Source organism: Cervus elaphus, chromosome 20 (genome assembly GCF_910594005.1).
Source record: "Cervus elaphus chromosome 20, mCerEla1.1, whole genome shotgun sequence".
Classification (NCBI taxonomy): domain Eukaryota; kingdom Metazoa; phylum Chordata; class Mammalia; order Artiodactyla; family Cervidae; genus Cervus; species Cervus elaphus.
In genome coordinates this window covers 110,322,662-110,349,338 of record NC_057834.1, presented here as the reverse complement: position 1 = coordinate 110,349,338, position 26,677 = coordinate 110,322,662, and positions in this window count along the sequence as shown.

The following is a 26,677-nucleotide window of genomic DNA, read 5'->3' as shown; positions in this document are numbered from 1 at the left end:
CCTTGTACCTTCCGAAACCTTCACAGCCATGCGTCCAGGAAGCCCACCCTGATGGCTCTAGTCCACACTGATCCTGTGCCCTCAAGGTGTCTTCAGATAACCACACCAAGAGATAGTCACTGTGTTTCTTCTTGTTTTTTCCCACTAGGCTTTATCCTCACCCCACTTGAATGAGGACTACCTGGGCTGCTAATTCTCTGAATCAGCACCATCACATCAACTGGGAACTTGCTCATCCTTGGGGGCAGGGCTAGCAGTCTGTAACAGGACTCCCGGTGATACTAACACACATTCCAATTCAAAAACCAGTACATCCAATAATCCTGTTAGACGAAATAGCAAAGTTCTTCCTTTCACTTCAGAGTTCTCTGGAAACACATCAACATGAAAGACCCATCACAGAGCACTATTCTTTCCTTCAGCAACCCTCCAGCACCTGAAATGCATGCAGATGAAAGGCAGACTTTTTCTTCCCCTGTAACTTTGTAATTTACCCCACAGGTTTATAGAGCACGTACCATGTATGTTTAGGCTTCCTAGGTGGCACCAGTGGTAAAGAACTCACCTGCCAATGCAGGAGATTTAAGAGACGTGGGTTCAATCCCTGGGTCAGGGAGATCCTCTGGAACAGGGCATGGCAACCCACTCCAGCATTCTTATCTGGAGAATCCCGTGGACAGAGGAGCCCAGCAGGCTACAGTCATGGAGTCGCAAAGAGTTGAACACGACTAGAGTGACTACAAAGGTACACACACACCATGTATGTCTCCGGTTTGCACTCAGACACCTCTGAGTTTGAGTCTGAGCTCACCACGCATTGCCAGGAATGGAAACATGGTGGGATACGGAATCCCATGGGGCAGTGAGACAGGAGAGCTGATGGAGCTAGGTTCTGGCCCTGCCAGCAGGAGGGGGCAGTTCCAGTTCTTCAGGGCGGAGTGGGGGGAATCTCCCTAGGTGTACAGGATTCTGTCTCCCTGCCAGTCACCCTGCACTGACTCCTGCAAGAAGGGGCTCCCACCATGCGGGGAAGGGCCTGGGGTGGGGCACTCCAGCAAACATCGGTGACACATGTTTACTATTATACACAGCATTCTTTGTGGGAGCCCTAGTGAAAAATACACATGGCCAACCATCCCTTTCTTAGGAGGAGGGGGCCCAGGAAAGGGGATTTTTCACTGCTGGCTTTATCAAGAGTTAGAAACAAAGCAAAGGCTCTGAGCATGTTAGAAAAACAAACTGTTTGTGCTTGGGCTTTTCATTTGAAGGATTAGGAGATGGTCTGGATATCAGCAGATACCTGAGGAGCTCACCTGGGTCTCAACACAATGGGGGAAAGCACTGGGACTTGGCACCTCCTGGTTCCACTCCCTGGCTGCCTTTCTGAGCAGCATTTAGGGGAGACACATGCCTGGCTGTGCGTCAACTTCCACATCTCAAATAAGAGGATAATAACATGTCACCATGAAGGGGAGGCACCGTAAAGACCCTGTGAAATGGTGTTTGCAAGACTGCTCTTTGGAAAATATATTACATAAAAGGGGTTCTTAACCATCATTATTGGGCTTCCCTGGTGGCTCAGTAGCGAGGAATCTGCCTGCCAATGCAGGAGATGCAGGTTCGATCCCTGGGGTTGGGAAGATCCCCTGGAGGAGGAAATGGCAACCCACTCCAGTATTCTTGCCCCAGAAATCACATGGACAGAGGGGCCTGGGGGGCTATAGTCCACTGGGTTGCAAAGAGTCAGACATGACTTAGTGACTAAACAACAACAAATATTATTATTAGATACAGAAAATTCAGAAAGAAACATTGTCCGAAAAAATTGTCTGGCAGCATGATACAGTGGGAGAAATACGTATTTAAAAACATACAGAACAGAATATAAACCCCACTTCACTACTTACTAGCTGTGTGGCTTCAGGCAAGTTACCTCACTTCTCTGAGTCTCAGCTGTCTCATCTGCAAAATGGGGGTAGAAATACTCCTGACTAGATGGAGTTGCTGCAAGGACTGCCTCATTTTTTTTTTCCTGTAAATATCCCTGCCCTATAGAAGGTGCTCCATACGTAGCACTGAAGCCCAAGATGCCCAAGGGGGCACCACCACCTCTGCCCCACCCACTGGGATTTGAGGCTATTCCAGGAGTCAGCCCTACTCTGCACATGCCCTCCCTGGAGGGGAGGAGGCTGCCCCCTCCCCCTGACACTCCTCTGAGAAGCCATTCTTCATCACCACAGCTCCTGCAGCCTTCCCTGACCGCCTCGATCAAGTTACAGACCCATTTGTTTTCCCCGCACAAAGCACTGCAGTCTGCCAGCTTCTCCCCCTTCTCCTCCAGCCGGGGGAGCTGGGCCAAGAGTTCATCTCCGAGTAGCACAGGCCCAGTACTTCTCACTAAGGAACACAGAAAATGTCACAGCCACCCCCATGTTCATACCTTGCATGCGTCTTTATCAATTTCCAGGCCCCTGAGAATAGTTCCCAGCCTCTACTCCTTTTCAGCTGAGTTAGTTCCCTAGAGGGGCCAGGAGTTTCTTAAACCTACTCAAACCCAGCAGGTGTTAGTGAAGGATCTCATCCTGGGCAGGGGTTTGGGGGTGGGAGGGACCAATGTTTTCAATCAGTTCCCAAGTCCCAGCTTCCTTTGATGCGTGTCGAGTTTCTGCAAAATTCTCTCTTGACCACCAAGACTCAGTGAAGCACCAGTACACACTGCCCTGACAATCTGTATTTCTTCTTGCAGGACTCACAAATATGTCAGTTGAATATTCTTCTCTGGTAAGCTTCAGGAGGCGTTTGATCAAGTCTATCTCATTCTCCACTGCTTCTATAGCATGGACCACAGTGCTTGACAAAGAGTCGATGCTTAACAGATATTCAGTGGATGAATAAAACCTCCTGGCAATACTGTAGCGTAAATATTTTCATTTTCCTGATTGTGCAGAGAAGGCTACCGAGACCCCAATAGGTGAAATGTCTAACCCACGCTGACCCAGCCAGTAAATAGTTGCACTAAGAATCAAATGCAGGTTTTCGCCAAGTGTTTGCTGCATTTGATTTATATTAAGATCACGCTGGAAATGTTAACAAAGGCAATTTTTAAAACTAAAGAAGCTGAAACTGCCCAGTGTTCCCTCCCCACCCCCAACACAGCATGACTTGTGCAAGCCAGAAGGTTCTGAGCAACCCACGCAAGGCGGAGGCTAGGAGACAGGGGCAGCCCTTGTCCCTCAGCTGCAGGGACTGGATCCTCACACGGAGCCCCTCCCGGCTTGTCCCCACCAGAGCAGAACTTGGATAAAAAAGTCTCAGGAGAACAAAGACCACATTTTCCCCTGCAAGGCAGAGAGGCCAGCACTGGGGAAACAATGGCCTTGCTAGGATCAAAGAAAGCTGGGCCCAGACTGGGGACAAAAGCTGAGCCCCAGCTTGATAAGAATGACAACCTGCCCTCCTCCTCCTTCTGTTACAAAGGTCTAGGGGTGGGGGCATCAGCAAGCAAGTGTGCAGGTCCTTTGAGGCCCACCCCATCTTCCAGCTTCATCGCCCAACTCCCTGCGCCTCCTCACCCCACACAGCTCCAGGAATGCAGCTTAACTGCTCTCCCCTACCAGCCATGTTCTTTTCCATTCTAGGCCTTCACTGAAGTTTTCCCTCTATCTAACATGCCCTTCTCCTTTCCGCTTAAGTGCGCTGACTCAGGCTTCAGCATTTCAGCCCACAAGCTGCCTCCTCTCTGCCCTCCACCCTGTGAGGCCTGGGTCCATCGCACCCTACCGCGTGCTTGCTCCAGCCCAGTTCCAACACAGCTCACATGGAATTATTATGACCAGTGTCAACAGAGGCCTCCCTACCACAGCAGAGTGTGCACAAGAGGAGGCGGATGGGTAAACATTAGTTGAATGAATAAAGCAATGAATGGTATAAAGTGAGCTCCCCTAAGGCCTGGAAATTCGCCTGGGGACCTTGTCGTTTGAATAAATCAAAACACCTCCACCCTCTCCACCTCTTTCACCGGATTTTCTGCAATTAATATTCTTAAGGGCTTCCCAGGTGGCACTGGTGGTAAAGAACCCACCTGCCAATGCAAGGGACTTAAGAGATACAGGTTCAATCTCTGGGTCAGGAAGATCCCCTAGAGGAGGGCATGGCAACCCACCCCAGTATTCTTGCCTAGAAAATCCCATGGACAGAGGAGACTAGCGGGCTACAGTCCACAGGGTCAGAAAGAGTCAGACACAGCTGAAATGACTTACCAATATTCTTAAAGTGCTTCCTCTATTTGGGGTATGGCTGGGTGTTAAGAATTCATTTTTTGTTTTTTTTGCTGAATGGTTTTGTTGAATGGTCAACAAAAGGTCAAAACTGGGGAAAAAATAAAAAGTGGAAAAGCTGAGTTTTCATTCTAATCCCAAAGAAAGGCAATGCCAAAGAATGTTCAAACTATCACACAATTGCATTCGTCTCACACGCTAGCAAAGTAATGCTCAAAATTCTCCAAGCCAGGCTTCAATAGTATGTGAACTGTGAACTTCCAGATGTTCAATCTAGATTTAGAGAAGGCAGACGAACCAGAGATCAAATTGCCAACATCTGTTGGATCATGGAAAAAGCAAGAGAGTTCCAGAAAATCTACTTCTGCTTTATTGACTATGACAAAGCCTTTGACTGCATGGATCACAACAAACTGGAAAATTCTTGAAGAGATGGGAATACCAGACCACCTGACCTGCCTCCTGAGGAATCTCTATGCAGGTCAAGAAGCAACAATTAGAACTGGATATGGAACAACAGACTAGTTCCAAATCAGGAAAGGATATGTCAAGGCTGTATATTGTCACCCTGCTTATTTAACATACACAGAGTACATCATGAGAAAAGCTGGGCTGGATGAAGCACAGGCTGGAGTCAAGATTTCTGGGAGAAATATCAATAAATTCAGATATGCAGATGACACCATCCTTATGACAGAAAGCAAAGAACTAAAGAGCCTCTTGAAGAAAGTGAAAGAGGAGAGTGAAAAAGTTGGCTTCAAACTCATCATTCAGAAAACTAAGATCATGGCATCCAGTCCCATCACTTCATGGCAAATAGATGGGGAAGCAATGGAAACAGTGAGAGACTTTATTTTCTTGGGCTCCAAAATCACTACAGATGGTGACTGCAGCCATGAAATTAAAAGACACTTGCTCCTTGGAAGAAAAGCTATGACCAACCTAGAGAGCAGATTAAAAGGCAAAGACATTATTTTGCTGACAAAGGTCCGTCTAGTCAAAGCTATAGTTTTTCCAGTAGTCATGTATGGAAGTGAGAGTTGGACTATAAAGAAAGCTGAGCACAGAAGAATTGATGCTTTTGAACTGTGGTGTTAGAGAAGACTCTTGAGAGTCCCTTGGACTGCAAGGAGATCCAACCAGTCAATCCTAGAGGAAATCAGTCCTGAATATTCATTGGAAAGATTGATGCTGAAGCTGTAACTCCAATACTTTGACCACCTGATGCGAAGATCTGACTCATTGGAAAAGACCGTGATGCTGGGAAAGATTGAAGGCAGGAGGAGAAGGGGACAACAGAGGATGAGATGGTTGGATGGCGTCACTGACTCGATGGACATGAGTTTGAGTAAGCTAGGAGCTGGTGATGGACAGAGAAGGCTGGAATGCTGCAGTCCACGAGGTCACAAAGAGTTGGACACGACTGAGCGACTGAACTGAACTGAACTGAACAACAAAGCAAAGTCCTTACCCTTGTGGAGTTTCAGTCTACAACCAGGAACAGGGAGACAGACATTAATCAGATGCACAATTTATTTTTTTTTTTCAGCTGCACAATTTAAAATTATGGTAAGTACTACGAAGTGAAAGCACCGGATACATTGTGCATCAGTGTCTGTCTATATGCCCAGCAGAGGTCTCAGCTCTGGGAGGGATACATCAGAGAACTATATGTCCACTATGGAGATAGCCTAGCTAATAACAGGGGAAACTGGTCCAGGCTGGGAAGGCTTCTCTGAGGAAGTACGAGCTGAGCCAAGATCTAAGGGATGAGCCAGCATTAGGAGGCAAAAGCCAGGAGGTAAAAAGACTAAAAATTTGCTGTGATTGGCAAGGGGCTGGGATTGCCTGTGGGAAGATGTCAATACCTCCACCCTAAGATACCCACAGAGAACTTGACAGCAGAAATTGGCAGAGCAATCAGAATGTGTGATGGTCAGACTCAAAATGCCGAGAGAGACTGTACTTTGCCCAAGGTCACCACCAGGACTCTAGCAATGAAGAGACAAGGAGCCCTGCGACCCCAGCTCTAAGACTTCTGTGTCACAATACCCTGGACCTGTGAGACAGACTGGGGAGAGGCTTCTCCAGCCCACAGATGGGGCCCGGGCATTGAAGGGCAAAGCATCCCCAGGAGGTGCCTTTCTAGAAGACCAGGCTCAGCCTGGAATTTTCTATAAAGGAACTGCCACTTAACATAGCAAAAGTAATAATGGTGCCTCATGATGCTGTGTTCATTCAAGAACCAAGAACCGTGTACAGTCGGCAATGTGCTGTCCCCAAAATGGCCCCATTTCTTTTACTAGCACTGGTCAAGCCCGAGATTTCATTGAGACTGGATTCTAATCAAGTCTTATTAACTGTGACCTTGGGCAAGTTAATTCTCTACTCTGAGCTTGAATTTCCTCATTTGTCACATGGGACCAAGACTCCCTAATGGGAGATTATGATTAGTATGTGTCTTTATTATTAGTCAGCTCAGGCTGCCATTACAAAGTGCCAAAGACTGGCTGGCTTAAACAACAGAAACATTTTCTCAAAGTTCTGGGAGCTAGATGTCTGAGATTAAGGTGTAAACAGAATAGATTTCTTCTGAGGCCTCCCTCTTGGCTTGTAGCTCGGTGTCTTCTCCCTGTGTCCTCACAGAGGCTTCCCCCTGTGTGCTGATCTCTCCTTATAAGGACACCAGCTCTATGAGACTAAGGCCCTCCCTAAGGACATCACTTTCGGAGAAGGCAATGGCACCCCACTCCAGTACTCTTGCCTGGAAAATCCCATGGACGGAGGAGCCTGGTGGGCTGCAGTCCAAGGGGTCGCTACGAGTCAGACATGACTGAGACACTTCCCTTTCACTTTTCACTTTCATGCATTGGAGAAGGAAATGGCAACCCACTCGAGTGTTCTTGCCTGGAGAATTCCAGGGACGGGGAGCCTGGTGGGCTATCATCTATGGGATCGCACAGAGTCAGACACGACTGAAGTGACTTAGCAGCAGCAGCAATGACATCACTTTAATAATTATCTCTTTAAAAGCCCTATCTCCAATTACAGCCATATTCTGAGGTTCTGGAGGGTAAAGCATCAAAATATAAATCTGGGGAAATACAATTCAGACCATGACAGAAAATGTTTCTGAATGTCCACATGACGCTTGGCACGTAACTGGATCTTGGGCGTGGGTGTCACAGGGAGAAATTGTGGGATAAAAGACCACTAGTTCTTTCTCATGTGCCTTAATGGACAAAAGTAGGCCATGAGGCACATTAGGTTTTAATTGTGACTTGCTGCCTGGGCAACTTTGGCAAGACCTCAACATAGAGGCAAGACTTAACATAGAGGAAGCACCCCTAAGATATACATCCCTTTCCTTCTCACATAATCCTATTGAATAAACAGAGAAAAATGAAGTTCCCAGCACTGGCCAGCCCAGCAGCAGGACAAGAAAGAAGCTAAGCTTCTGCCATGTTTCAGAACCAGCCACACCAGTCCTCACAGAGGACTTAGCTTCCTTTTGCTGAACACATAGTTGAAGCAATGTCAGAAAACCTTCTCTGCCTTTCCTTTTCCCCACTACCTTCCCCAGCAAGCAAGAGAGAGCATTTTTCCTAGAAGCCATCAGTTATAATATTATCAGGCCCAGGAGACATAACTTAGGGAGCTGCCCTGATAAGACTCAGTGGTGGCCAGGTCACCCGAAGGTATCTGAAGCCAGATCCTTCATCTGGCACCCTCTCCTGTGCTGTCTGGCCCCGCCATGCCTGGGACACCTCCAGGAGCAGATGCCAAGGCCAGAATCTCACCTTTGAAGTAGCTTCCCCATCATGCTATTTGTTCAGTGAGACACTAAAGAGGTTGTTGGTTTGGGTGTTTTTAGTAAAGACTATCTCAGCACATCCTATTTGCAACATGAGCCCAGGCAGTTCCTACAGACTGGCTTTAGCCTATTGTATTTGCTTCCTCTTTGAGTCCAGTCATATCAAGATAGTGACGCCAAAAGAGATGAGTGAGCAGAGAGGAGACGCTGAAATGGCACTTTGACACAGCAGGAAAAAAAAAAAAAGAATGGGTTTTGAAAAGGTGCTAATTGATCTTTAGGCTGGTGAGGCTCTATTTAGGGGTAGCTTTTTGAGCTCCATTCCGGTCTCCGTATCATGTATTGATTTTCAAGTGACTCGGGCTCATCGCAGAAAACGTGGAAAACAGACAATGCAAAGAAGTACACACACACACACACAACCTATAAGGCCATCACCTTAAGATAATTGTTGAGATAGTTGTTCTTAGTGTTTGGATGCATTTTACTCCGATCATGCTTCCCGTAAAGTTGAGATCATACTAAAATTTTATGTCTTATTTGGTTTTTTTAGCTTTATTGATGTATAATTGGCATATCTTACCTGTTTTACTTAACATCTTATCATAGGCACTTTTTTTCAAGAAAAATTTAATGTCTGATAGCATTCCATTAAATTGATGTGCCACTGTTATTTATCCATTCTCCTGTTGTGAATGTTTAAGTTAGTGCTATTGTCTGTTTTGTTATGAATGGTTTTTCTCTTATAGGTTGTGCTGTTATAAATAATGCTACCACCTTGGACATCCAAATACTTAATCTACCTTTTACTAAGGACGTATCATGTCCTTAGTTCATATCGGTGTTCTTATAACAACCCTGAGAATTAGGTGGTATTTTCATGGAATAGATGAGGGCAGTGATGAAGCACAACTAGTAAATTCAGAACTGAGAGATAACCCACTTCTTTAGACCTCAAGCCTGATGCTCTTTCTTCCACCCTATGCTTCATGTTACAAGGTGAACAACAGATGAATAAACCATCTGACAGCCACATCCCATCAGAAAGAGTTAGATGATCCAGGAACTCTATACCTGGAGGAGTCAAGGCTTAGAAAGCAAAAATGTCACCCAGTATCAGCCAGGAAGGCCTATTGGTAAAAAAAAAAAAAAAAAGCAAGCAAGCTTACCCATGCAGCCACAGGGGGCAGAACTAAGACATCTGTATGGGAATTCGAGATGATTTTCACTCAATATAAGAAAAAAATGGGTGGTGCCATGAGTCTGACATAAGACAGACTTGAGTTTGAATCCTCGCTCCCTTACTTACCGGTTGCGTGACTTCAGACAAGTCACTTGTGTTCTGTGAAACTCAGATCCCACAAATTTAAACCATGTGAGGCTGATCTGAGGATTAGGGGTAATGTGCATTTGGTATCAAGTTTGATCCATAGCAGGAGCTCAATAAATGGTCACTACTCTTTTTAACACTAGGTTATGGTTCTTCAACCCTGGAAGGGGCCACGTCGGATCTTCAAGCAAAGTTGGGATATCCCTCTGTCCAATGGATGGCGGAGGCAGCCAGAGGTTAAACCAAGTGATCTCTAAGTCACATAGTTAGGAAAATGTGAGCCAGAGTTAGGAGTCCTGGACCCAAGACCTTGTTCCATTAACTTATTAGATGAGGCATAAGAACAAATGACTTACTTTTTCTGGGCCTCAGTCACCTCAATCATAAAACTGGGAATAACAACAATGCATTCTTCACTGGGCTACTAGGAGAGAGATAAGAGATTGTTGATATGCAAGCACTCATATAACCCTAAAAATTTCTACCAAAGCCCATTCATTTTATGATTAGCATTCCAGCTCCACAATGAAGTGACTCTCCTGAGGTTGTGCAGAAAAAATAAATTGTGCTTCTGATAAAACTGCTGGCTTCTAGTCCCCACACCCTTCCCAGTCATACCTGTATTAGCCAATGTTGTTTGAAGAGGGAGCCAGCCAGGACAACCAGTGCAGATCTGGAGTTTGGAGGGGTTTACAACGCTGCCTGTGGAAATATCTTTCATCTACCAGGAATGTCTATGGTATTTACAGAGCACACAGAACTAGGTCAGAGGCTCTCAGGACCTTTCCCTAGCTCCCTCACCTCTGGGTGCAGGACGCTTACAGATTATGGACAGCTGATCCTTTGGGCTGGAATGCTGTGAGCTAGTCCTGACACATATTCCATTAATTTTCCAGATAGGCAACCTGCGTTCATCCATCTGATCTCAGTCACCCTGGTTGTCTTTGGGGTTTTATGTTTCCTTTGATCACAGCGAGTGACTGGCACCCTTCACTCAAATGCCAGACATTCCTGATCCTCAGTGCTCGGATTTTCTATCCATCACTCATGAATGAACAGGAATTGCACTCAGAGGAAAACGTGACTTGTAGCAACTTCATCCCATAAATTCTGTTATGTATTTTCTTAGCCAACATTACCTTTCCCCCATTGAAGTCTTGAGATTAATATCACCCCCATCCTTACAGCAGAATTGGGCAGTTGAAAGCTCTGAAGGCAGCTAGACATGATCATCTTGGGCAACTCACATAACTCTTTTGAGCCTCAGTCTCCTCATCTGGAAAAATGGATCATATATTAAAAAAAGGGATTAAGAAGAAAGCAATAGATTTCACACTCAGACCAGGCTACTTTTCCAACTTAGTAAATTGTCTTTCCTTGATATGTTCTTTAGAGGAAACGCGGAGCTTCAGCTTCCTTTTCTACTAAGGACAAATAATAACACCCATTTTTCAAGATTGCTGAGAGAATCAGAAATAATATCTGGAAAATTCATAGCATGAAGAGCAACTATGGCATTATTCCTGATGTGAAGTCGAGTGAGACTTTGGAAGCATCACTACAAACAAAGCTGGTGGAGGTGGTGGAATTCCAGTTGAGCTATTTCAAATCCTGAAAGATGATGCTGTGAAAGTGCTGCATTCAATATGCCAGCAAATTTGGAAAACTCAGCAGTGGCCACAGGACTGGAAAAGGTCAGTTTTCGTTCCAATCCCAAAGAAAAGCAATGCCAAAGAATGCTCAAACTACCACACAATTGCACTCATCTCACACGCTAGTAAAATAATGCTCAAAATTCTCTATGCCAGGTTTCAGCAATACGTGAACTGTGAACTTCCAGATGTTCAAGCTGGTTTTAGAAAAGGCGGAGGAACCAGAGATCAAATTGCCAACATCCACTGGATCATCAAAAAAGCAAGAGAGTTCCAGAAAAACATCCATTTCTGCTTTATGGACTATGCCAAAGCTGTTGACTGTGTGGATCACAATAAACTGTGGAAAATTCTTAAAGAGGTGGGAATACCAGACCATCTGACCTGTCTCTTGAGAAACCTATATGCAGGTCAGGAAGCAACAGTTAGAACTGGACATGGAACAACAGACTGGTTCCAAACAGGAAAAGGAGTATGTCAAGGATGTATATTGTCACCCTGCTTATTTAACTTATAGACAGAGTACATGATGAGAAATGCTGGGCTGGAAGAAGCACAAGCTGGAATCAAGATTGCTGGGAGAAATATCAATAACATCAGATATGCAGATGACACCACCCTTATGGCAGAAAGTGAAGAGGAACTAAAAAGCCTCTTGATGAAAGTGAAAGAGGAGAGTGAAAAAGTTGGCTTAAAGCTCAACATTCAGAAAACTAAGATCATGGCATCTGGTCCCATCACTTCATGGGAAATGGATGGAGAAACAGTGGAAACAGTGTCAGACTTTTTTTGGGGGGGCACCCAAATCACTGCAGATGGTGATTGCAGCCATGAAATTAAAAGATGCTTACTCCTTGGAAGGAAAGTTATGACCAACCTAGATAGCATATTTAAAAGCAGAGACATTACTTTGCCAACAAAGGTCCGTCTAGTCAAGGCTATGGTTTTTCCAGTGGTCATGTATGGATGTGAGAGTTGGATGGTGAAGAATGCTGAGTGCCGAAGAATTGATGCTTTTGAACTGTGGTGTTGGAGAAGACTCTTGAGAGTCCCTTGGACTGCAAGGAGATCCAACCAGTCCATCCTAGAAGAGATCAGCCCTGGGTGTTCATTGGAAGGACTGATGTTGAATCTGAAACTCCAATACTTTGGCCACCTGATGCAAAGAATTGACTCATTGGAAAACACCCTAATGCTGGGAAGGATTGGGGGCAGGAGGAGAAGGGGACAACAGAGGATGAGATGGCTGGATGGCATCACCAACTCGATAGACATGGGTTTAGGTAGACTCTGGGAGTTGGTGATGGACAGGGAGGCCTGGCGTGCTGCAATTTATGGGGTCACATAGAGTCAGACATGACTGAGCGACTGCTGAACTGAATTGAGATAACAGGATTACCTTGGTGTGCCTATGTGTGTGTGTGTTTATGTGTGTGTATGTAAAAGAGAGTGGGAGAGAGGTTGAGACCTTTCTGATTACATTAAAGCCCCAAACCTCAGACCAGGGGCTTGTTCTCTTTTTTATATTAGCAATATCCTAAATCTTTGCACCATTCTGAGGTGATGGGTTGGTCGATATGAGTTTTACCACCTGGTTCAGCTGATATCCTACACATGCTGCTGCCGGAGAAAGCAGCCTATTCATTCATCTGTTCCTCCAGTACATAGAGATCAGTCACACCAAGGATGCAGTGCTGAGCACATTAGACACATGTCCTGCCCTCATGAACCCCTCAGTCTCAGTGTTCCCACTATGTATAATTATAGGATCTATAGAGCAAATGTAGTGCCACTTTGAGGACACAACAGGGAAGCCAGCTTTAGCTGAGGCCAGTGGGACTTGCCTGTCCCTTTCTTTCTCTTTTTTTGTAAAAAATTATTTATTTGGTTGCATCAGGATCTTTCATTGTAGGGCACAGACTCTAGTTGTGGCAATCAGGCATAGTGGTTGCGGTGTGCTGGCTTAGTTGCTTGGACACATGTGGGATCTTAGTTCCCTGATCAGGGACTGAAAACCTGCATCATCTGCAGTTGCGAAGCAGATTCTTAACCATTGAACCTTACTTTCCCTGCCCCTTACTTTCTGATGGAAATCTAGTGTTGAGTCCAGGCTCCAAAAAATATACACAAGTTTCAATGAAATCCTTACTAGTTCCAGACACCATGCTGGTCTTTATGACTTTATGACTTTAGCTACAGATCTAGAAGAAAGGATGAGACCATAAAGAGTACTGATGCTCAAGCTGAGGTGATGTTGGCAACAGCCAACACCTCAGGGTATTTGGGGGAGTCCTCCTTCTTCCATGGGGAGGCATTCCATAGTCCCCATTTCACCCACGAGGGAAGGGGCTCAGAGACTCTTTCTGTGTTGCTTGATCTTGGGCTCTGTCCCTGCATCTGCAAAACAGAGACAATAAGAATCTCTAGCTCATAGGGGTCATGAGAATTAACTAGAATAACAGCACCAACTTTCATCTTGTAGAACCTGAGGAACATTTCTTTTTTTCTTCTAGGAACTTTGGTCCATGTGGCATGGGCTGAGTTTCAGCTAGATGTATGTGACTTCTAGAGGCTGGAGTACCCCCTCATCCTCCTGTCCTCCTGTTCCATGAGCTCTCCTTGGAATCAGTAGTGAGAAATCCTAGAAGACCTTAACTTTATGAACTTCATTCAAGATCTTCACTCAAGACCTTGAATTTGAACTTAGTTTGGGAGGTACTAGGGATACACTCAAGTTCTTTGAGCTAGGAGTCATATGACAAAACTGCTTTTAGGTGATGAGAGACCAGGGTAGAGACATGGTGCTTGAAGACAGAGTGAAAGCTAGAGGTCAACAGTCTATTTCATCTTGACTCCTCTGTGAATTCACTTCTAGAGGGATACTCTACTCTCGAACACGGCACGGAGAGGCTGGGAAGGACAGGTGGAAGAGTGGTCATCTCTCCCCCCAAAGCATTTAGTGGCTACCATGTAATTTGGGTTTGGGTGAACTCCAGAAGTTGGTGATGGACAGGGAGGCCACTCAGACACGACTGAGTGACTGAACTGTAATTTGAGCCCGGCTCTGATTTAACCTATGTGGCCCATCTGTTGCCCCCAAAGCGTCTGCCTCAGTGTCTGCTTCGGTGTGGGCTGGCAATTACACCATTCCACTCTGCCTTCTGAAGAAGGCAGTGGCTTTAGATGCTAAATTTAAGTTGCTCCCATTCAAAATTAAAGTGGTAATTGTGCTGCCAGTCAGTTCAGTTCAGTCGCTCAGTCGTGTCCGAGTCTTTGTGACCCCATGAATCGCAGCACGCCAGGCCTCCCTGTCCATCACCAACTCCTGGAGTCCAACCAAACCCATGTCCATTGAGTCGGTGATGCCATCCAACTCTGTCGTCCCCTTCTCTTCCTGACCTCAATCTTTCCCAGCACCAGGGTCTTTTCAAATGAGTCAATTCTTTGCATCAGGTGGCCAAAGTATTGGAGTTTCAGATTCAACATCAGTCCTTCCAATGAACACCCAGGACTGGTCTCCTTTAGGATGGACTGGTTGGATCTTCTTGCAGTCCAAGGGACTCTCAAGAGTCTTCTCCAACACCACAGTTCAGAAGCATCAATTCTTCGGCACTCAGCATTCTTCACCGTCCAACTCTCACATCCATACAGGACCACTGGAAAAACCATAGCCTTGACTAGACGGACCTTTGTTGGCAAAGTAATGTCTCTGCTTTTTAACATGCTATCTAGGTTGGTCATAACTTTCCTTCCAAGGAGTAGGCATCTTTTAATTTCATGGCTGCAATCACCATCTGCAGTGATTTGGGCGCCCCCCCCAAAAAAAAGTCTGACACTGTTTCCACTGTTTCTCCATCCATTTCCCATGAAGTGATGGGACCAGATGCCATGATCTTAGTTTTCTGAATGTTGAGCTTTAAGCCAACTTTTTCACTCTCCTCTTTCACTTTCATCAAGAGGCTTTTTAGTTCCTCTTCACTTTCTAAGGGTGGTGTCATCTGCATATCTGATGTTATTGATATTTCTCCCAGCAATCTTGATTCCAGCTTGTGCTTCTTCCAGCCCAGCATTTCTCATCATGTACTCTGTCTATAAGTTAAATAAGCAGGGTGACAATATACATCCTTGACATACTCCTTTTCCTGTTTGGAACCAGCCTGTTGTTCCATGTCCAGTTCTAACTGTTGCTTCCTGACCTGCATATAGGTTTCTCAAGAGACAGGTCAGATGGTCTGGTATTCCCACCTCTTTAAGAATTTTCCACAGTTTATTGTGATCCACACAGTCAACGGCTTTGGCATAGTCCATAAAGCAGAAATGGATGTTTTTCTGGAACTCTCTTGCTTTTTTGATGATCCAGTGGATGTTGGCAATTTGATCTCTGGTTCCTCCGCCTTTTCTAAAACCAGCTTGAACATCTGTAAGTTCACAGCTCACGTATTGCTGAAACCTGGCTTGAAGAATTTTGAGCACTATTTTACTAGCGTGTGAGATGAGTGCAATTGTGTGGTAGTTTGAGCATTCTTTGGCATTGCTTTTCTTTGGGATTGGAATGACAACTGACCTTTTCCAGTCCTGTGGCCACTGCTGAGTTTTCCAAATTTGCTGGCATATTGAATGCAGCACTTTCACAGCATCATCTTTCAGGATTTGAAATAGCTCAACTGGAATTCCATCACCTCCACTAGCTTTGTTCATAGTGATGCTTTCTAAGCCCTACTTGACTTCACATTCCAGGATGTCTGGCTCTAGGTGAGCGATCACACCATCATGATTATCTGGGTCATGAAGGTCTTTTTCGTACAGTTCTGTGTATTCTTCCCACCTCTTCTTAATATCTTCTGCTTCTGTTAGGTCCATACCATTTCTGTCCTTTATCAGGCCGATCTTTGCATGAAATGTTCCCTTGGTATCTCTAATTTTCTTGAAGAGATCTCTACCCTTTCCCATTGTGTTGTTTTCCTCTATTTCTTTGCGTTGATTGCTGAGGAAGGCTTTTTTATCTCTCCTTGCTATTGTTTGGAACTCTGCATTCAAATGGGAATATCTTTCCTTTTCTCCTTTGCTTTTCGCTTCTCTTCTTTTCACAGCTATTTGTAAGGCCTCCTCAGACAGCCATTTTGCTTTTTTGCATTTCTTTTCCATGGGGATGGTCTTAATCCCTGTCTCCTATACAATGTCACGAACCTCCATCCATAGTTCATCAGGCACTCTGTCTACCAGATCTAGTCCCTTAAATCTATTTCTTGCTTCCACTATATAATCGTAAGGGATTTGATTTAGGTCATACCTGAATGGTCTAGTGGTTTTCACTACTTTCTTCAATTTAACTCTGAATTTGGCAATAATGAGTTCATGACCTGAGCCACAGTCAGCTCACGGTCTTGTTTTTTGCTGACTGTATAGATCTTCTCCATCTTTGGCTGCAAAGAATATAATCAATCTGATTTCAGTGTTGACTATCTGGTGATGTCCATGTGTAGAATCTTCTCTTGTGTTGTTGGAAGAAGGTGTTTGCTAAGACCAGTGCGTTCTCTTGGCAAAACTCTATTAGCCTTTGCCCTGCTTCATTCCGTACTCCAAGGCCAAATTTGCCTGTTACTCCAGGTGTTTCCTGACTATCTACTTTTGCATTCCAGTCCCCTATAATGAAAAGGACATCTTTTGGGGGTGTTAGTTCTAAAAGGTCTTGTAGGTCTTCATAGAACGGTTCAAGTTCAGCTTCTTCAGCGTTGCTGGTTGGGGCATAGGCTTGGATTACCGTGATATTGAATGGTTTGCCTTGGAAACGAACAGAGATCATTCTGTCATTTTTGAGATTGCATCCAAGTACTGCATTTAAGACTCTTTTGTTGACCATGATGGCTACAGTAGTAGATATAATGGTCATCTGAATTAAATTCACCCATTCCAGTCCATCTTAGTTCGCTGATTCCTAGAATGTCAACGTTCACTCTTGCCGTCTCCTGTTTGACCATTCCTATTTGCCTTGATTCATGGACCTAACATTCCAGGTTCCTATGCAATATTGCTCTTTACAGCATCGGACCTTGCTTCTATCACCTGTTATCTACTTGGACAAAAAAAAAAAAAAAAGTGACAAGGGTTTGGGGAGGGAATTGTCATTTCTCTCTACTATCTTCTCCCCTCTCTCATTTTTTCTCTTTTCAAAGCTTAGTTCAGCTGAGCACTAAGCACCGCCTTAATCATTTCACATGAAATGGGGGTTTGCAAGCCTGTTCAATGCAGATTCCCAGGTAGGTGGAGCTTCTGAATCAGACATTTTGCACACATGCCTCATGCCCCCTCTGTACTTCCTATGCTTACTAAGTTCTGAGACACACTTGCAAATGTTTAACCCAACTTAGGGTCCATTCAAATGTGCCATGTGCTTTACAAGATAGCCTGAAGCCAACCGGCAACACTTTTTGACCTTCAGAAGTGGCAGGTTCATACGGTTCAACCTAATCCATGGGTGTAGGTGATGTAAACCTCAGCACAAACTTCCAGGTGGGCATAATTATTTCTGATTTACCTTTAAGAACACAAGGCTCCTGGGGGTTACGAGTCTTGCTGATGGGCACACAGGCATGGAAGGAAGAAGGGATTCAAAGGCAGGCCTGTTGTCTCCACAGTCCGCGTCTGCCTCTCTGTTCCTGAACCACCTCGACTCCTCAGGACAGTGGGAACACTAGACAGCTATGGACTACCCGGGCCGCAGTGTCCTAGGTCGGCGCCACCATTGATTAAAATGGGGCCACAAGTTTGTCCCTTGAGGTATGGGATGTGTGCACAAGTTTTCAGAAAGCTTTGTTTCTTGTCAAAAACTCGACTGATGTTTTTCCTGGAATGGCTTTCGGAAGGGAGCGTGATTGCTGATTAAATATGAAGTGGTTTGAAACTTAAGTGTCTCTCTGAATAACGTAATGTTTACTCCTGATCAGGAAGGGGTGCCAAAGGGCTGTCTCCTCAGGGTTATTTATGTGTCCCGGTCTCCAACACCCCCTTTGGAAGCCACTGCAGTGACCCTGTTTGGGTTTGACTCCCCCCCCCCCGCCCCCCCTGCAAGGGATCCCTGTCCTGAAGTGGCCCAAAGACTGGGCAAGAGGGAGCATTTCTGTCCCTGGAGCCATCGCTCTGCTGGCTGAACCTGGGGCCTGCTTGAGCCCAGAGCTGCCCCGCTCTGTGCCCAGAGGAAGATGCAAAAACTCACACACTCTCTTGCTTCTGCAACTTGGGAAACTGGGGCCCTGAATCTGTGGGTCTGTGGAGGGAAAGAGAAAAAAGAGCAGCTTTGTCTTGAAAGATTCCTATATTACACTTATCATCTCTTTGAATTCCTCAGTTTTCATACTTTGAATTCCTCAAAGACCCCTCAATATGGTCATTCCTGTTGCCATTTGACAAATAAGGAAAAAACCAAGACCCCCAAAGTGAATGCTTTCTTCAAGTCCACACATCAGTTAAGCCCAAGACTGTCTGACTCCAAAGCCTTTGTTCATGTCCAGAAGGAAGAGGCAGGTAGGAGGGGAAGGGGACTTATTTTATGCCAAGCACTGTGCTAAGTGACGTCCTCTTCAGGGTCTCCTCTACTCCTTCCATCACTCCTGTGAGGAAGGCATAATTACACCCACTTCTAGGCAAGAAAATAGAGGTTCTGGGTGTGGGAGTGTTTGCCAAGGCCACACAGGCAGTAAGTAGCCAAACCAGGCCACAGTCCAGGCTCAATTTCCACCCACTTACGCTCCTCAATGACAATGAGCTTCAAAGTCTGGGTCTCTTCCCAGCCCTGCCACTAACCAGTGTGTGATTTGGAGAAAACTGCTTGCTTCTCTCAACCTCAGTTTCCTCTTCTGAATTGTGAAAAGACCTCCAGTGCCTCTCAGGTTTGTAAATTGAGACAACGGAGACCCCTCAGAACAGATTCTGTGTGTTGGAGAGATGACCTGGCTGCTGGCTGGATTATAAATGGATATTGTTTAAGTAGCAGGTCCTTGAGCTATCTTTGTAGAAGGAAAATACCTCAGAAGGCACTGACTTTATGCCGGCCAGTAGGGAGAGGCTGGGAGGGGGACTCGGGTATTGGAGTGTTGGGAGAAGCAAGAAGCTTAGAGAAATCCTTGGAAAGTCCCTGCAAGAGCTCTCCAAGCCACTTCACGCAAGCAGGGCAGGAACAGTGTGGGTGAGCTGGGGCTTGTGTGAAGTGATTCTGCACTTGCTTAGAAGGAGGAGGTATATCCACCTGCCTAGAGCAAATGTACTTGGAGGTCATCACCTCCAATCTCTTGTCCATACCCCCACAATGTGCCTGAGTTGGACATCACGAATCCATGGCAAACGTTCAGTCCTGGGACCACCAGTCATAGTAGACGCTACCAAAGACTAACCCCCAGAAAAGGAAGGAACTAATTTGTTTCAGGTCATCTGTCTATCAGGCATATATTCAATGATAGAAGTAACCAATTCTGAGGTTGTTGTTTTTTTTTTTTTTACATAATAGTAATAACAGCAATTTAAAAAGGAGAATAAGGACAATAAGAACAAGGACACTTAGGGAGCTCTCTCTCTGTGCCAATGTGCCAGTCCCTTTGCATACCTTGTGTTAATCCTCCTAACAACTCAAAAAAATATTTACTTTTACTGTATCCATCAACACAGCCCCCTGAGGCTCAAAGAAATTGAGTCCCTTGTACAAATCACACAGCAGGTAGCTGGCAGATTGGAACTATGAACCCTGGTCTGCTGGACCTGAATGCTTTGGCTGCATTTACACCTCCTACAGGAAATGCCTGCACTCTTCAGTCTTTCCCTTTATTAACAGTGTCGCCTTGGTCAAAGCACTTAACCCCTTTGAACCTCAGTCGTCTTATCTGTATAACAGAGTCGTGTGGGGACCAAGAAAACTAGATCCAACCCATATTCAGCTGGTCGATCCACAGCCACTGCCGGGACTCCTTCGGTGTGTCTGAGCTGGGGTCTGGGGCTTGGGGGCTGAATGAGAATGTCCAATGTCAAGGACAAAAGATAGATGCAGCCAATCGGAAGGCAGCATGTCGAGCATTATCAGAGAACTGTTTGCTGCCCAGATGCACTGGGTTAATGTTCTTCTGAAACTTAGGAGAATCATTGGCACATTGAAGGCTCATTTCCCCTCTCATCTCTGGCCTGGGGCTCTCCCTCAACATCCGTATTTCTCAGATGAGATGCCTGGGCCAACAGAACTTGTACTGGCAGTTGGTTTCAGAACTTGCAACACGTTGGGCTTTTGGTTTTTTTTTAAGCCTCCAGGATCTTCTAGCCTGGAAAATCCCAAAGGTGACTCAGAGACTTTCAGGGAAAGTGACCAAAGTCGAGGCCTCTAAAGCCCCCGGATTCCACCCACTCTGCAGCTGCCCCTTCCCTGGGCAGACCCGGCCAGGGCTGAAGCACACAGACCTCGCTCCCTGCGGCAGCCGAAGGCAGAGGAACCCAGCCAGGGGCCTCCACCTCCATGCTGCGCTGCCCCTCGGCTCGGCGTCAGCTGGAGGTCCCCGGGCAGGTCTGTCCAAGTTCAGTGTTCTCATCTGTCACGTGGGGACAGAACTGCTAGCCTCTCTTCCTCCAAGCTTGTTGTAAAAACTAAAAGGGAAAGTACAGTGTTGTGCAATGACACACTTGTCACAGAGAAGCCATTCATTCTCCAATGAGCAGAACCTTTGTTTCACCAACGGACCATAATACCTAATATTGGGACTTTTCTGGCTGTCCAGTGGTTAACACTCTGTACTTCCGCTGCAGGGGCTGCAGATTCGAGGCTTGCTCAGGGAACTAAGATCTCACATGCCACACGGAATGGCCAAAATTTTTTAAATATACCTAATGTTTTCTGGGTACCAGTTATAACCAAATCAGTTAATAACTCCATATATCAAGTTCCATATATTAACTAAGTTAATATGTATAAAACTAAGTATTAGAGATAGGAGTTAATATTAACAGTTATATGTGTTCAAACTTAGTTAACATATGGAATTACAAAAAAATTTAGTTTTACATATATTAGCTAATGTAATCCTCAGAACAACCCTGCTGCTAAGTCACTTCAGTCGTGTCCAGCTCTTCACAACCCCATGGACTGCAGCCTACCAGGCTCCTCCATCCATGGGATTTTCCAGGCAAGAGTACTGGGATGGGGTGCCATTGCCTTCTCCCCAGAACAACCCTAAAGGTAGATATTTTCTATATCCCCATCTTATCTACAGGGTAACTGTTCAGAGGTTAAGTGACTTGTTTAAGGCTCCATAGACACAGCTGAGAAGTGCAGAGCTAGAAATGAACCCAGGAGGTACAGCTCCAGCCTCTGTGCCCCTAACCTCTACCTTACTCTCCACCAGTGAGATATGGGGTCCACAGTCTGGTAGGAAAGAAAGACAGGTAAGCAGACAACTGCACTATCAAGATTCATGCTGGGATAGAGGGAGTACAAAGGGACCACTGAGCCAGAAGCGGGGCTCCAACCAAGCCTGCAGGTATCAAGGAGGGCTTCTTGGAAGAAGCAATACAGACTAACAATGTGATCTTGACAGGAGCTCCAATTGTGGGAAAGTCTTGGGGTGAGAAAAAGGCTGAGTGGTATGACTAATGGGGAGAAGTGGACACATAGGATGCAAAGGCCAGACTAGCTAGGGAAAATCATATGGGGCCTTGTAAGCAGTGCTTATTTATCAGGCAGCGTCCCAGCAGGACGTAGATGGCACGCTTACCTGAGTGATTTACGAAAAGTGTAAGAAACTTGACAGAAAGTGTAGACGGGGAACAGGAGAAGTGATGACGGATGCTGCAGCATTCACAGGCTGCTAGCTGGCCCACCATGAAGCCTGAAGGGACCTGAGCAGGCGGGGTACTGGGAAGACTATGATGCAAGCTGCAGTCTTTGGCAGACAGACATGACCTTCCCCAGGAACCCGCAGGAGGCAAGTGGGAGGTCAGTGCTCTGATCGCTCTCCTTCTCCCTTCCCATCTTCCATGGCTACATTGGCTGAACCAAGCTGGGAACATGAACGTGATGGGTCCGTTAGAGATCGGGGTCCAGGGAGAAGAAGGGAGGATGGTGGCCCTGCAGGGGGCAATCAGAAGACATGCTTGGCCAGGGCTTTGTTAACTTATCCTAGGGACAGCAAAGAGTCATGGAGTGACACTAGATCTCTATTTTGGAAGGAAGGTTCCGGTCACAGGTGAAAGAAAATGAGCGGCATGTAAGAACCAGAGGCAGGGTGGCCAGTCAAGGCTGCGGCAGATGTCCGATAGGAGGGCAATGTCTGGTGGGAGGGGTGTGGGCAGGAACCACAGCAGTGGTGTTTCAAATAAAGAGACTTTGACAGTCGTTAGGTAAGAGGCAGATCTCTCCTCTCCCTCCTCTTCCCAGCCCCAAATGTGACACATTGGCACGGGCACACACACGCACACACCACCGCCACCACCCCTCACACCCTGCTGCCATCACAGGCTGCATCCTTCAGGTCTCTGATTCCCACTCAGCCCACATCTGTCGATGAGCATCCCTAGTGTAGCTACCACCAGGCCAGGTGTTCTCACTCCACTGTTTCATTCACATGCTGAACAAATCCGCCATCTGGGCACCATGCTCTTCACTTAAGAAGAGCGACATGAAGTTCAGAGGAATCTAGTGACTCATTCAAGTCTCCCACAGCAAGGACGCAGCATAGCCAGGACTTAAACCCGAGTCAGCCTGGTCCTGTCTTTCCACCTCCTCTCTCCCTTCTTCCTCTTGCCCTCCCCTCTTCCCAGCAGGACACCTCTAAGTCTTACACGTTGACCCCCACCCCTCCAGGGGTTTCCTTGCTGAAGGACGTTCATTCAGAGTCCCCAGCAGACTGAGTTGGGCATAAAGGCCTCTTCTCAAGACCACAGGAAGCCTCATGCATTGCCAGAGCCTTGCAGGCCTGAGGTTCCAATCCCAGAAGGTCTGCTCACCCCACCCTCCTAAAGAGCGGGCACTGACTGCTGTGGATTCAGTGATGATCACAGTAAGAGTGTGGGCTTCCCAGGTGGCGCTAGTGGTAAAGAACCCACCTGCCAATGCAGGAGGCATAAGAGACGCAGGTTCAATCCCTGGGTCAGGAAGATCTCCTGGAAGAGGGTATGGCAATCCACTCTAGTATTCTTGCTGGAGAATCCCATGAACAGAGGAGCCTGGTGGGCGATAGTCCATAGGGTCACAAAGAGCCAGACACGACTGAAGAGACTTAGCACACTCGCACAGTGAGATTTTATAGGTGGAGGGAGTTTACTTGAGCCAGACTCTATCTGAAGGGCTTTACCTTGAAACGTCACAAAACCCAGTGGAGTGTGTAAACTGAGTATTTCCAGTTTACAGATGAGAAATCTGAGAAGCGTGTTTGAATAAATGAGCTAAGACACAAAGACGGCGAGCAGCAAGGCTGTGTCAGGACACAGGCGAGGCGGCTCCACAGTCTGTTCTCTTCATCTCCTCGTGTGGTTTTTGTCTGAGCTGGAAAGCCCCAGAGCACATCCAAAATCACCCCTCATCCTGAAAATGAAGAGAAGGAGGCCTAGAGAGAGGGAACGCCTTCCCAGGGCAGCGGCAGAGCCTGGACTAGACCCCGTCACCCCCGGTCCAGCGCTCCTCCCACCTCCCGGCACTGCCCGTCCTCCAGAAGCCCAGTGTGCCCCAGGCTGGAAACTGGCGGAGCTTCTCGCTAAAAGCTTGATTATGCCGGGTGAGCTCTCCCCTCCAGGAAGCCAGTTTACGGGACATTAAAGTCTCTTGCTAATGACCTATATTCCTCACATTCAAACTGGAGCTTGGCCAGGTTCTCCAAGTGACTCCTTGCAGGGGTCACAAAGTTTTTGGCTGGGGAATAACCAACGCCAAATATTTCCAGAAGCAGGAAAACCCCTAGGGTCCCATTCCTCAGCTCCTCCTCGGCCCACAAAAAGGTTGCTCTGCAGCAGTGGAAGATAATTTCCTTTTCTTTCTAAGACTCTCATGGATGACACTTGGCTAGCTGGGGGTCACCAACACCTCCTAATCACCCTCACCCCACACTTATTCAATGGATGAAAAGCTTTAGGATGGGAACGTCTTTATCCTAAGCTCGCATGAAACCGATGGGGAAATTGAGGTCATCAAGGAGATGGTACCAGCTCCACGTTACACAGCAGGGCCAACAACGATCAGAGGCAGGCTAGACACCCCACCAGTCCATCCTGAACCCTGCTTCTTTTCATCATACCTTGTAGGGTCCTCCCAGCACACCCAGAGTAAGTCTTTCCTCTAAGTGTTAAATGACTCCCAAAATCTCAAAGAGTTGTAGATATCCTTTTGAAATATATTTGTAGAAATAAAGAAAAAATGAATAGTTTAGGGAATAACTCGTCTCTCTCAGCGCTTACTTAATCTGTTTACTCAGGATTATCAGGCCAGTTACCAAGCTATCTCCTTCCCTCCCCCAGGGGGCCTGAAGGAGGTAAATTTAGGACATTACAAAGAGGTCAATGTGCTAATGTTTGTGAAGCGCTTCAGTTTACACAATGTTTTCACATTACACTTTGCAACAGCCTTGTGAGGTGAACGCATACCTATTGCAAAAGAGACAGTGTGCCCTGGCTGCGTTTCCTCTGGACACTGAAGTGAGAGAACCCTAGGGCCGAGCCCCAGTCCTCAAAACACACAAGCTGCGTGGGCTCAGGGCAGCCATTCATCTTCTTGAAGCCTCTGCTTTCCTCATTCACAAAACAGGTGTTATACCCACCTTGCAGATGAATGAGTTAAAGACCCAGCACTTTATAGCACTCAGTAACTGTTAGCTTTGCTTATCCTTGTATCCGCTGCCAAGGGCCACATTCCCAAAAAGGTATTTAACCCTGGGGCTTGTTATCCCATCTCAGGCAAAAAATATTCATGAGCATCAGAAGGCTTTGAGAGATTCCAGATGAGAAATCCATAATGGGAGCTATTAATAGATACAGTCAGAATGGGCACCTCACCTTGGTTAATCTAATCAGTGAAACCTGGCCTTAGGTGGGAGGTATTGAGAAGAGGTACTATTTTTTCCTGCAGGTTCAGGATGTGAACCTAAAGGACGAAGGCCTGGAGGAGCGCTTTACAGAAACTGAGAATGAAGCCAGCGTGGAGGAAAGGAGGCCTGAGAGGGGAAGAGAGACGGGGTCCTGATGACATCGTTTGACCCCTCTCTCCAGCAAGCTCTACCCCGCACATTTAAATTGGATGCACCAATGCATTGTTTTTGGGTGGGGAAGAGAGTCTATGGCTTGCAAGTAAAAGAATTCTATGGACTTACCCACTGGCCACAGGGTTGTTGAAAGATTAGGGATGCCTGCTGGGTGAGATGAGTTGGATGGTCTCATTGGAATGAGATAGACAGGGCACATCAGGCCATTGTGGAAATATTCTACTTCTTCAGCTGAATAGTTATGTATGTAGATTTTTCATGCTCTTCTCTGTGCTTTGCATATATGAAAAATCTCACAAAACAAAATTTTATTTAAATCTACCAGTCTCTTTTCTAGGGACAGTTTGGTAATACATATCAATTACAATACACAAAGCCATTAATTTCATTAATTAAATTACCAATTTAAAATGCAGACATCTTTTAGCCCTAAAATTCCTCTTCTTCTTTTTTTGGCCACACCTCACAGTGTGCAGAATCTTAGTTCCCTGACCAGGGATGAAACCCATGCCCCCTGTAGTGGAAGCATGCAGTTTTAACCACTGGACCACCAGGGAAGACCCCTAAATTTCCTTTCCTTATCCTAAGAAAATATTAAAATCTACACAAAGATTTATGTTCTACACTGTGTATCATTTCCAAAAATTGAAAAGAATTTAAGTTTCATCAATAAGGAATTGAGGAAATGATGGTATACTCTTACAATGAAACAGTTATATAGTCAGGAAAAAGAATACAGTAGATTTTTTATGCATTGACAGGGAAAAAATAAATATATATATAATATTAAGTTAAGTGGAAGGGTGTATCATTTAGAAATTGTGTCCAGGCACCAGTCATAGAAGACCTCATCACAGCGGCTTAAAATCACAGGGAGTTATTCTCTAAAGTTAAAGAAGCCTGGAACAGGATGATGGGGAGTGGTATGGCTATTCCTTTAAGTTATTGATGTCTCAGCTCTTCTCTTCTGGTCCCCAGTGTGCAACTTCCATCCTCAGAGTCCCTTCATGGCCTAAGATGACTATGAAACTCTACCTTCATATCTGTTTGTAGCTAAGAAGGAGTCAGGCATGCAGGTCAAGAAGCAACAGTTAGAACTGGACATAGAACAACAGACTGGTTCCAAATCAGGAAAGAAGTACATCAAGCCTGTGTATTGTCACCCTGCTTATTTAACTTATATGCAGAGTACATCATGCAAAATGCCACGCTGGATGAAGCACAAGCTGGAATCAAGATTGCCGGGAGAAATATCAATAACCTCAGATATGCTGATGACACCACATTTATGGCAGAAAGCGAAGAAGAACTAAAGAGCCTCTTGATGAAAGTTGAAAGAAGAGAGTGAAAAAGTTGCCTTAAAACTCAACATTTAGAAAACTAAGATC